The 12,392-nt window shown below is 47.9% G+C and overlaps 1 protein-coding gene across 1 annotated transcript in view; it reads right to left on the bottom strand.

The window, feature by feature from the left end:
• Positions 1-5,350, bottom strand: part of LOC133379087 (zinc finger protein 420-like) — a 37,335-nt gene extending 31,985 nt beyond the window's left edge. The window contains exons 1-2 of the mRNA XM_061613697.1: positions 5,228-5,350; positions 2,365-2,440 (exon numbers count right to left, since the gene is read on the bottom strand). The gene's annotated coding sequence lies outside the window, so the exon portion shown is untranslated. The remainder of the gene's footprint in view (positions 1-2,364; positions 2,441-5,227) is intronic.
• Between the last annotated feature and the right edge of the window lie 7,042 nt (positions 5,351-12,392).

Genomic DNA, 12,392 nt, shown 5'->3' with positions numbered 1-12,392 from the left:
CCAGATACAGAAAAGGGTCAAAGGAAAAAGTGAATCTCTCTGTAAACTTGTGCTCGTCTGTCACCATGCTGGCAATGGAGTGCACCCGTGCACCCAATGGAAGCAGACCGAGGGAAGCCCAAGCCAGCGTCAGGCCCCACAGTGCCTGGGGCTCACTGGCTTTCAGACTAGGGTTGCCAGGTTCCTGGCCTGAGACTGATCCTGTATCTTTAGGAGAAGAGAAAGTCAGCCAAGTGCAGGTGTTCTTGCAACCCTGTAATGGGAAAAGCACAAGGTGGGATTCTCCCTTCCCTCTGCACAACTTTTAAAGATACAAAAGACCTCTTGGTTGCCAGAAGGAAGAACTCCACCTTGAGATTTTTCCCATTACAGGGTTGCAAGAACACCTGCACTTGGTTTACTTTCTCTTCTCCTAAAGGTACACGATCAGTCTCAGGCCAGGAACCTGGCAACCCTACTTCAGACAGAGGCGACATCGTGTACCTGGCTTCTGAACAGTAAGCCCTCCTGCTGCTGCATGTTGACACCATGTTAAGGTCCCCATGCCTTGCCCCTCCCTCTCTTGGTCAGCAGCAGCAGGGCTTGCTGTTTGTCTTGGAATATGTGGTTCAACTCCAACTTGTGGGTTGAGGCTGCATGGGGTTAAAAAGGGTAGCTAGAGAGGAGACCTCTTGGTTGCTAAGCTATCCCTATCCCTTTGATCTCCTGCTGTCTCTCCCTTCCTGCTAGACTGATACTCATAGGTTGTTGAACCACATCTCCTTCCTGCTTCTTCTTTCTCTTGAGAGGGAGAGCAGACATCTTCTCTTTGTCTCTCCCTCTCCTCCCAGCATGAGGGCAAACACTAGGCTTAGTGTTTGCGTCTCCAACTCAGCTAGTTAGCTAGATGTAGAACTCTTTCCTATCAAGTAGGTACTTCCAGAATAAAGTAGTTATTTCTTATTTTTAAAGCTTAAAGTCTGACTAATTTGCAGAGAAGGTGTAATCTTTAGGAAAGATTCAAATACATAAAGGCTCACTCAGTCTCTCCATTCCCAATTTCGCCACTCTGCAAGAGTTTGGAAGTCAGGTGCACAGATCCGCCCAGCCTTTGCCGCCCATCAAACTCTACCAGCAGAGTTCTATGCAGCTGGCGACGAGGAGGAGGAAGCGGCAACAGCATCACCTTACATCCCCCACGGCTGTGGCTGCTCTGGGTGGCCATAATTCACCCATCAACTAGTCAGACCTTCCCTGGGGCCGGGGACCACCCCAGCGACAGCAGCTGGGCACCTTTCTCCTCTTCCTTCCCAGCAGGTCTTTTCCTCAAGATGGAGAAATGCTCAGCATTGAGATGGGCTGCTGGCCTGAGGGAAAGGAAGAAGGACTGGGGAGGGAAGAGTGACAACCACTCAATAAAGGGATGGGGAAAGAGAAGCCAGCCTGACTTGGGTGAGTGGGAGAAGGCAGGCAGGTAGGTGGGCAGGCGGCTAGCTGTCCAAAGGAAAACAGGAAGCTTGACTATTGTTGTTGTTGTCATTATCATTACCCGCCCTTCACCCAGAGGTCCCAGGGTGGTTTATGACAATTTTAAAACACATAATTAAAAACAGTCAAAAACAACCTAAACAACATCACAGAACAAAGGGTGGGTCCTAAAAATATGCATCTCAGATCTCCAAGGCCAGGGTAAAGAGGTGAGTCTGCAGCATTCTCCAAAAGTAGGGGCTGCCACAGAGAAGGCCCTTTCCCAGGCCACCACCACCCCGAAATTCCGAGGGGGGCAGAACTACCAAAAGGGCCCCCTCTGCTGATCTCAACACCCTAGAGGGTCTGTAGGGAAGGAGGGGCTCTTTCAGATATTTGGGACCGAAGTCGTTTAGGGCTTTAAACCCTAACGTGAGCACCTTGAACCGGGCCCAGAAACCAACTGGCAACCAGGCCACTGGCCTGATCCAGGTTTTGGGCTCTTCCATGCCTGATGAGCTTGGCAAGGGGTGGAGATTCCCTGTCTCTGGTGTGTACATTTAAGCACCGTGTAGAGAAAGCAGAGAATGAATGCTGGAGGATTCTGGGCAGATACAGCGCACAGTTAAACCGTGGAATTCACTCCCACAAAACGTAAGTGATGGCCACCAACTTGGATAGCTTTAAAAAGAAGATTCGACAACTTCATGGAGGATAAGGCTAACAATGGCTACCAGCCATGATGGTTTCACTTAGGCCCTGTTTGCAGGCTTCATACCACAGCATCTGGTTGGCCACTGTGAGAATATTGGACTATGATGGGCTGTTGGCCTGATCCAACACGAGTTTTCTTGCGTTCCTGCAGACTGGACTGAGAAACACATACATACGGTCTCACTGTATATTTGAAGGACGTACCTCTCCGTTTCTCCTGGACAAATATCTTCCTCTTCAGGCCAGGAGGTGAGGTTAGATTTGGGCTTCAGAGGCTCATCTTTGTGGGAAAGAAAAAAAACAGCTGTAATTTACAGCCCTTGAGACTGCAAAAATGAATTCCACTCTTGCAGCAAAAACAAGGAAGAGCCTTGTGGCCCCTCAAAGGGCTGACAAATGTATTATGGAAGATCTTCATCTTCCAACAAGCCTTTAAAGTAGAAACCTTATCCCAGTCTGTATCTGTGTTGGAGTTGCTTTTAAAGATTTTAAAGATTTTGTTTTAAAAGATGTTTTTAAAGACATTTCGTTTCAATAGGTTTATCAAGCTTTTTTGTTCCAATATGTTTTAAAGTCTTTTGTTTCTAAGATGTTTTAAGGGTTCTTGTTTGCTGCCCTGGGCTCCTTCCAGGAGGAAGGGTAGGATATACATTAAATAAATAAATAATAAGTATTGTGACATAAGCTGTTGTGGGCCACAGTCTGATGAAGTGGACGGTAGCACAGGAAAGAAGATGCCACAATTAATTTGCCAAGTCTCTTTGTAGGGTTTATGTAGCATATTTTGGAAGACGTACCAAGAATGTCCCACAACATTAATTTGCAAAAAAAAACGACAAGATTACGGGGTTGTTGCAAACTATTCTCTCACAGTCCGATCCCACACACAACCCCGGTCTGTGATACTGGCAACCTTACACGCCTTGCCGGTAATATTGGCAATCCTGGGCCAATGTTGCAATATTACAACTCTCACCCCTGTGTTTAGAATCTCCAGCCACAGGACCTGTTCACCATGAAAAAGGCCCTGAACCTCACTAGACAAGCAAGATAAATTCAACTCTATTTCTGGGGTGGTTTATATAATAGGAAAACAGCTGGTATAGCACAGTGGGGAGGAGAGCCTGGCTGGGAGTCCAGGGTCTGGGAGTTCAAATCCCCGCTCGTATCCCCTGGGCATCAAGGGCCAGCTAAAGATCACCCCCACAGTGAGTGGCTCAGGGGTTATGTGCCCGTGGACAAGCTGCAGAGTCCCAAGGAGCCCAGTTGCCCCCCAGCTGGCAGTTGCGGACCAGGAAGGTGCTGGCTTGTGCAGCTGTAGCAAGCTGAGCAGGCCCTAGCCATCTGGGAAGCACTAGCCTCAGAGGGAGGCAATGGTAACGCCCTCTGAATACCGCTTACCATGAAATCCCTACTCATAGGGTCGCCATAAGTCGGGATCGACTTGAAGGCAGTCCATTTCCATTTTGAGAGCCAGTGTGGTGTAGTGGTTAGAGTGTTGTACTACGACCTGGGAGAGCAGGGTTTGAATCCCCACACAGCCATGAAGCTCCCTGGGTGACCTTGGGCCAGTCACTGCCTCTCAGCCTCAGAGGGAGGCAATGGTAAACCCCCTCTGAATACCGCTTACCATGAATACCCTATTCATAAAAATGTAAATGTACTGCCTTCAAGTCGATTCCGACTTATGGCAACCCTATGAATAGGGTTTTCATGAGGCTGAGAGGCAGTGACTGGCCCAAGGTCACCCAGTGCGCTTCATGGCTGTGTAGAGATTTGAACCCTGGTCTCCCAGGTTGGGATCGACTTGAAGGTAGTCCATTTACATTTTTATATATATAAAATAGTAGGTAAAGCAGTAAAAAAATAACAGTTAAACCTAAAACTTTGAAAGCCAGGGACAATTAAACAAAAGTTTTCAATCACATTTAGGAAAAGGGGGTTTCCAGACACGGAGAGCTACGTGTTATTTACTTGCCTCGCCAAAGGAGCCCGGGATGGCCGACTAACACACAAGGGACACCACGCTTAGAACATTTAAAAAGATCCCCAATCCAGATGCGGACTGAGAAAGATCTCTGCGCGGAAAAGGCAGCAGAGGCGGCGCCTGGCTAACGTTCACTTTTGAAGAAGCCCTAATCCGGCTGTAGCAGCAAGTCTGCGGGAGGGGGGGGGCGCTGATAGGAAATGGCCTGCGCAGTTCCCCCAGCCTCCTCCCAAGATGCTCTCTCGGATTCCTCCGTAACCCTTTTCGAGAAGCTCGCCTGGTTAAACGAACGGCTTTGTGGCCTGAGGGGCAGCCCAAATTGCACACACGCCCCCTTTCCATCGGGGCCATCCTTTCAAACGGTCTTTGTTCCTTCATTTCCCCCTCCCTTCCCACAGGCTGGCAGACTGTGCATGCGCCGGGGACCGCCGTGTGGCTTGCTCCGGAGTAAACCTGCGGCGCGCCTCGGCTGCGCGCTCCTCCATCGCCGGCGCGCCCCCCCCCCGCAGACACCCCCCGCGTGCCCAGCCCCCCCCACCGCCAACCGCGGAAGTGGGGCGCGTCCCTCCCGGAGCCCGCCAAGCGAGCAAGGTCCAGCCACCCAGTCCCAGGACCCTCCTGCCAGCCTTCCAATCGGCCCGTGGCTGCTTCTCTCGGCCTCCCCCACGCCCACATTTCCCCTTCTCTCCCCCCTGCAATCCCCGACGCTGCAGCGGGGACATTCGTGGGGGGGGCTTCTGCTTCCGGGGGCATGTGGGGGGGAGCTGCACCCCCCTTCTTCCTAGATCCCACTCTGGGGCTAAGGATTCTGCCCCTTCCACCAGCTGGGGGGTCCTAGGAGAGAGAAGCCAAGACTGCCCCGGAGCCCCTCCGGAGATTTCCCCGCCAGCAAGCCCCCCCCAATAAAGCCCACGTGGCCTGACTCCCTCTGCCCCCCCTTGAACCAGTGGGGCAGAGATTCATTTCATTGACCCTTCGCCGGCCCCTCTGCCTTCTCTGCTTCACGGAGGGGGGGCTCCCGGAGCGGCCCCGCACCCCTTTGCCACGCCCCTTGCAACCCGCCCCCTCCTTTGCACCCACCTGATCCTCGGGGTGGGGGAACCCGCCCCCCCGGCTCCTTTGAAGTAATGCACAGCTCCACCCCTCCCTCGCAGCGCGCTCTGCACCCGAGTCCGATCCCCTTGGATGAAGGAGGGGGGAGGCTGGAGCTTTGCTGGGGAGGGGGGGCATGTCTTTCCAGGCCTCTCTAGGCCTCCGGCCTCTCTCGCTTTCTTTAACCCTGAGATGGACCACCCGTCCCTTCCCCCGCACGCGGCACGTGTGAAAAAGGCAAACCCAGGCTGAGGATCACCTGCTGATATCATGCCCTTACGCGAGTTTGTAGGGCGGCCACGCTGGGGATGCTGTGTACAGTTCTGGTCTCCTCACCTGGGAAAGGACATAGAGAAGGGCAACCGAAACAATCGGGGGAATGGTCCGAGCGACTCCCCTCCGGAGAAAGCTTGCAGCGTTCGAGGCTTTTTAGCTATGAGAAAAGGCGAGTCAGGCCCAACATGATAGAAGGGCATAAAATTGTGCATGGCGTGGAGAACGTGGACAGAGAAAAGTTTTTCTCCCTCTCTCATAACCCTAGAACTCCTGGACATTCAAAGAAGCTGAAGGTTGGAAGATTTGGGACAGGCCAAAGAAAGGACTTCTTCACACAGTCTTTAAGTTAAATTAATTGTTGTTGTTATGTGCCCCCAAGTCGACTACGACTTGTGGCGACCCTATGAATCAGTGACCTCCAGTAGCGTCTCTCATGAAACACTGTTCAGATCTTGTAAGTTCAGGTCTCTGGCTTCCTTGATGGAATCAGTCCATCTCTTGTTTGGCCTTCCTCTTTTTCTACTCCATTCTCTTTTTCCCAGCATTATGGTCTTTTCTAGTGAATCATGCCTTCTCATTATATGTCAGGAGTCTAGACCAAGAGGCTAGACTCCCAGCAGGGGCACCCAAGGCGGAATGGTCAAAGCTGAGACACCAGACTAAGATGCATCCAGACTCAGAGGAAGGCAATGGTAAACCACCTCTGAATACATCTTACCACGAAAACCCTATGAACAGAGTATCCAAAATAAATAAATAAATAGATAAGATAATTAAATAAATAAAAATATACTGGCTGGCAGTGGCATCCCAGTGTTTCAGGAAGGAGACATTTCCAGCTTTTTCTGGTGATACCAGTGGGGATTCAGCCTCAGACTTGGATGGTAATTAAAAGTGTTTTCAACACCCCATACATTTAAATGGTTTCCCCCTGTATGGGTACCTTGATGAACCTGTGGCAGGTTTGCTCGGTTGAGGGTGGAAGTCTAAGCTTGATGTCTGTGTAGACCTTAGTTTCCTGGAAATCTTAGCCACATCAAAGGGGAGAGAGTTAGCCGCTGCTCCTTGCATTAGCACAAAGGAAATTCAGGATTCCGGAACGAGTGTTCAGACAGATAAGATTAGTTTATACATTTCCTTCAATTATAAAACTTAATCAAACACTACATAAGACAGAATAAAAGTTAATCAGAATGAAATAAAAATAAAAGGCAGGTGAAGGTATTACGTATCTTCAAGCGGTCTCTACAGATGTGAAAGTTGGACAGTGAAAAAAGTAGATAAGAGAAAAATCAACTCATTTGAAATGTGGTGTTGGAGGAGAGCTTTGCGCATACCATGGACTGTGAAAAAGACCAATAACTGGGTGTTAGAACAAATTACACCAGAACTGTCACTAGAAGCTAAAATAATGAAACTGAGGTTCTCATAAGAACATAAGAAGAGCCTGCTGGAACAGGCCAGTGGCCCATCTAGTCCAGCATCCTGTTCTCACAGTGGCCAACCAGGTGCCTGGGGGAAGCCCGCAAGCAGGACCCGAGTGCAAGAACACTCTCACCTCCTGAGGCTTCCGGCAACTGGTTTTCAGAAGCATGCTGCCTCTGACTAGGGTGGCAGAGCACGGCCATCACAACTAGTAGCCATTGATAGCCCCGTCCTCCATAAATTTGTCTAATCTTTTAAAGCCATCCAAGCTGGTGGCCATTACTGCATCTTGTGGGAGCAAATTCCATAGTTTAACTATGCGCTGAGTAAAGAAGTACTTCCTTTTGTGTGTCCTGAATCTTCCAACATTCAGCTTCTTTGAATGTCCACGAGTTCTTGTATTATGAGAGAGGGAGAAGAACTTTTCTCTATCCACTTTCTCAAGGCCATGCATAATTTTATACACTTCTATCATGTCTCCTCTGACCCGCCTTTTCTCTAAACTAAAAAGCCCCAAATGCTGCAACCTTTCCTCGTAAGGGAGTCGCTCCATCCCCTTGATCATTCTGGTTGCCCTCTTCTGAACCTTTTCCAACTCTAGAATATCCTTTCTGAGATGAGGCGACCAGAACTGTACACAGTATTCCAAATGCGGCCGCACCATAGACTTATACAACGGCATTATGATATCGGCTGTTTTATTTTCAATACCTTTCCTAATTATTGCTAGCATGGAATTTGCCTTTTTCACAGCTGCCGCACACTGGGTCGACATTTTCATCTTGCTGTCCACCACAACCCCGAGGTCTCTCTCCTGGTCGGTCACTGCCAGTTCAGACCCCATGAGCGTATATGTGAAATTCAGATTTTTTGTTCCAATATGCATAATTTTACACTTGTTTATATTGAATTGCATTTGCCATTTTTCCGCCCATTCACTCAGTTTGGAGAGGTCTTTTTGGAGCTCTTCGCAATCCCTTTTTGTTTTAACAACCCTGAACAATTTAGTGTCATCAGCAAACTTGGCCACTTCACTGCTCACTCCTAATTCTTGGTCATTAATGAACAAGTTGAAAAGTACAGGTCCCAATACCGATCCTTGAGGGACTCCACTTTCTACAGCCCTCCATTGGGAGAACTGTCTGTTTATTCCTACTCTCTGCTTTCTGCTACTCAACCAATTCCTCATCCACAAGAGGACCTCTCCTCTTATTCCATGACTGCTAAGCTTCCTCAGAAGCCTTTGGTGAGGTACCTTGTCAAACGCTTTTTGAAAGTCTAAGTACACTATGTCCACTGGATCACCTCTATCTATATGCTTGTTGACACTCTCAAAGAATTCTAATAGGTTACTGAGACAGGACTTTCCCTTGCAGAAGCCATGCTGGCTCTGCTTCAGCAGGGCTTGTTCTTCTATGTGCTTAGTTAATCTAGCTTTAATAATACTTTCTACCAGTTTCCCAGGGACAGAAGTTAAGCTAACTGGTAATTTCCGGGATCCCCTCTGGATCCCTTTTTGAAGATTGGCGTTACATTTGCCACTTTCCAGTCCTCAGGCACGGAGGAGGACCCAAGGGACAAGTTACATATTTTAGTTAGCAGATCAGCAATTTCACCTTTGAGTTCTTTGAGAACTCTCGGATGGATGCCATCCGGGCCCGGTGATTTGTCAGTTTTTATATTATCCATTAAGCTTAGAACTTCCTCTCTCGTTACCACTATTTGTCTTAGTTCCTCAGAATCCCTTCCTGCAAATGTTAGTTCAGGTTCAGGGATCTGCCCTATATCTTCCACTGTGAAGACAGATGCAAAGAATTCATTTAGCTTCTCTGCAATCTCCTTGGCCCTTTCCACTGCCAAGAGGGCAGCTCACATCCCCTCCCTCCCAAAAAGGTTAGCCCCCTGTTACTTGCAACACGAGACAGTGCTGGAAGATGAGACCCCCCAGGTCAGATGGCACTCTGTGAGCTACTGGAGAAGAACAATGGACAAGTACGAGTAGCGCTGTGACTAATGACGCAGCTGGGTCAAACCCGAAAGGAAGCCCAGAGGCTGATGTGCACAGATGCGAAAGGAGAGTCCGGAGTTTTGTGACATACACAATAGGAACATGGCATGTGAGAAGCATGAACCAGGGAAAGTTAGAAATTGTCAAGCAAGAAGTGGAACGTATCAACATTACAATACTTGGCGTGAGTGAATTAAAATGGATGGGAATAGGACATTTTCAGGCAAGTACAAAATATTTTTATTATTATTATTATTATTATTTATTAAATTTATATACCGCCCGACTAGCAATAGCTCTCTGGGCGGTGAACATAAAACAACATAAAAATACAATAAATAACAAAACAATACTAAAATACAAGCAACAATCCAACACAGTAAACATTTTTAAAATTAAATCAGTATAACTTAAAATGCTTCAGAGAATAGGAAGGTTTTGACCTGGCGCCGGAAGGAGAGCAGAGTCGGCGCCAGGCGTACTTCCTCAGGGAGACTGTTCCATAGTTCGGGGGCCACCACTGAGAAGGCCCTAGATCTTGTCATCACCCTCCGGGCCTCCCTGTGAGTTGGAACCCGGAGGAGGGCCTTCGTAGCAGAACGTAGTGCACGGGCCGGTTCATATCGGAAGAGGCGTTCCGCAAGGTATCATGGTCCCGCACCGTATAAGGCTTTATAGGTTAATACCAACACTTTGAATCTAGCCCGGAAACATATTGGCAACCAGTGCAAGCTGGCCAGAACAGGTGTTATATGCTCGGACCGCTTGGTCCTTGTCAGCAATCTGGCCGCCGCATTTTGCACTAGTTGTAGCTTCCGAACTGTCTTCAAAGGTAGCCCTACGTAAAGCGCATTACAGTAGTCCAAACGTGAGGTTACCAGAGCATGTACCACTGATGTAAGGTCCTCTTTACTCAAATAGGGACGTAGCTGGGCTACCAACCGAAGTTGGTAAAACGCATTCCTAACCACCGAGGCTACTTGAGCCTCAAGTGAGAGGGAAGAGTCTAAAAAGACTCCCAGACTACGAACCCGGTCCTTTAGGGGGAGTGTAACCCCGTCCAGGACAGGGTATATATCCACCATCCGATCAGAGAACCCGTCCACCAACAGCATCTCAGTCTTGTCTGGATTGAGCTTCAGTTTGTTAACTCTCATCCAGTCCATTGTCGAGGCCAGGCAACGGTTCAGCAAATCGACAGCCTCACCTGAAGAAGATGAAAAGGAGAAGTAGAGCTGCGTGTCATCAGCATACTGATGACAACGCACTCCAAAACTCCTGATGACCTCTCCCAACGGCTTCATGTAGATATTAAAAAGCAGGGGGGACAAAACTAACCCCTGCGGGACCCCATATTGGAGAGCCCGCGGTGTCGAGCAAAGTTCCCCAAGCACTACCTTCTGGAGACGACCCGCCAAGTAGGAGCGGAACCACTGCCAAGCAGTACCTCCAACTCCCAATTCCGCGAGCCTCTCCAGAAGGATACCATGGTCGATGGTATCAAAAGCCGCTGAGAGATCAAGGAGAATCAACAGAGTTACACTCCCTCTGTCTCTTTCCCGACATAGGTCATCGTACAGGGCGACCAAGGCTGTCTCAGTGCCAAAACCGGGCCTAAAACCCGATTGAAATGGATCTAGATAATCGGTTTCATCCAATAGCGCCTGGAGCTGGCCAGCAACCACCCGTTCCAAGACCTTGCCCAGGAATGGAACATTCGCCACTGGCCTGTAGCTGTTAAAATTGTCTGGGTCCAAGGAAGGCTTTTTCAGGAGTGGTCTCACCACTGCCTCTTTCAGACAGCCCGGGACCACTCCCTCTCGTAAAGAGGCATTTATCACTTCCTTGGCCCAGCTACCTGTTCCATTCCTGCTAGTTTTTATCAGCCAGGAGGGGCAAGGATCCAGTACCGAAGTGGTTGCACGTACCTGTCCAAGCACCTTGTCCACGTCCTCGAGTTTATGCAGGAAATGAGAAATTAAGAATAAATGGGGTTGCTGTAATAGTGAGAAATGACATAGCAAAAACAATTAGGAGCTATAATGCAAAGTCTGAGTGCGTGACATCAATGAGATTTCATGGGAAACCTATCAACATAACCATCATCTAAGTCTATGCTCCAACGGCAAACACAGAAGAGGAAATTGAGAGATTTTATGCAGAAGTACAGGAAGAAATTAAAGGGAAATTTAGACCAAGAGTAGGGATGTTGAAAATCAACAGGAGAACACACTGACTGACCAATATGAAATAAAAGGAAGATGGAAGCAATACACTGAAGAACTCTATAAAACAGATGCAAGGATGACAGATTCATTCACGGAGGAACCATATGATGAAGAACCAGAAATTTGAGAATGTGAGGTGAAAGCTGCTCTTAAAATACTTGGAAGAAAAAAATCACCAGGAACAGATGGCATACCAATAAAGTTGCTACAAGCTACAGGAATACCCTGCTATATGGACCTTCACTTAACATACACTCGCTTTTATGGACATACTCCATACTCCACCATGCCCCTGTTTATGTACAATCGCTTCACACTTAAGGACACTTAACTGTGCATGGGTGTGGAAATAGTCACGATCAGCTGAGAGGCACAGCAGCGCAGCAGCAGAGGATTTAGCGCGGGGCTTTGAGGCTCTGCATGAAGGAGAAATAAAAAAAGTTTTAAAAGGTAGTGCTTCACTTTAAGGACATTTTCGGTTTATGTACTAGCTCTGGTCCCATTGAGTACATTAATGCAAGGTATTCCTGTACTGAGACTGAATCTGTCCAAATTTTGACAAAACTTTGTCAACAAATATGGAAAAGAAAACAATGGCCCACAGACTGGAAGCATTCATTATACATCCCAACTCCAAAGAAAGGGGATCCCAGGGAATTCAGTAATTTTGAAACAATTGCCTTAATATGCCATGCACGTAAAGTAAAGGTTCTTACCATATATGGAGCGAGAAGTGCCAGATGTCCAAGCTGGTTTTAGAAAGGGAAGATGTACTAGAGATCGTATTGCAAACCTAAGTTGGATAATGGAACGGACAAAGGAATTTAAGAAGGAAATCACCCTGTGCTTTATAGATTATAGCAAAGCCTTTGACTGTGTAGATCATGAAAATTATGGAATGCTTTAAAAGAAATGGGGGTGCCACAGCATCTGATTGTCCGGATGCGCAACCTATACTCTGGACTGTAAGGACAGAATATGGAGAAACCGATTTGTTCCCCATTGGAAAGGGTGTGAGACAGGGGTGTATTTTATCACCCTATTTGTTTAATCAGAACGTATTATACAGAAAACAGGATTGGACCAAGATGACTGAAGTGTGAAAATTGAAGGGAGACGATACCATACCACTAGCAGAAATCAGTAATGATTTGAAACAAATGCTGATGAAAGTTAAAGAGGAAAGCACAAAAGCAGGACTACAGTCGAACGTCAA

The sequence above is a fragment of the Rhineura floridana genome, chromosome 3 (genome assembly GCF_030035675.1).
Source record: "Rhineura floridana isolate rRhiFlo1 chromosome 3, rRhiFlo1.hap2, whole genome shotgun sequence".
Classification (NCBI taxonomy): Eukaryota; Metazoa; Chordata; class Lepidosauria; order Squamata; family Rhineuridae; genus Rhineura; species Rhineura floridana.
The sequence above is the reverse complement of the archived record's forward strand: the minus strand, read 5'-3'. Positions and strand labels throughout refer to the sequence as shown.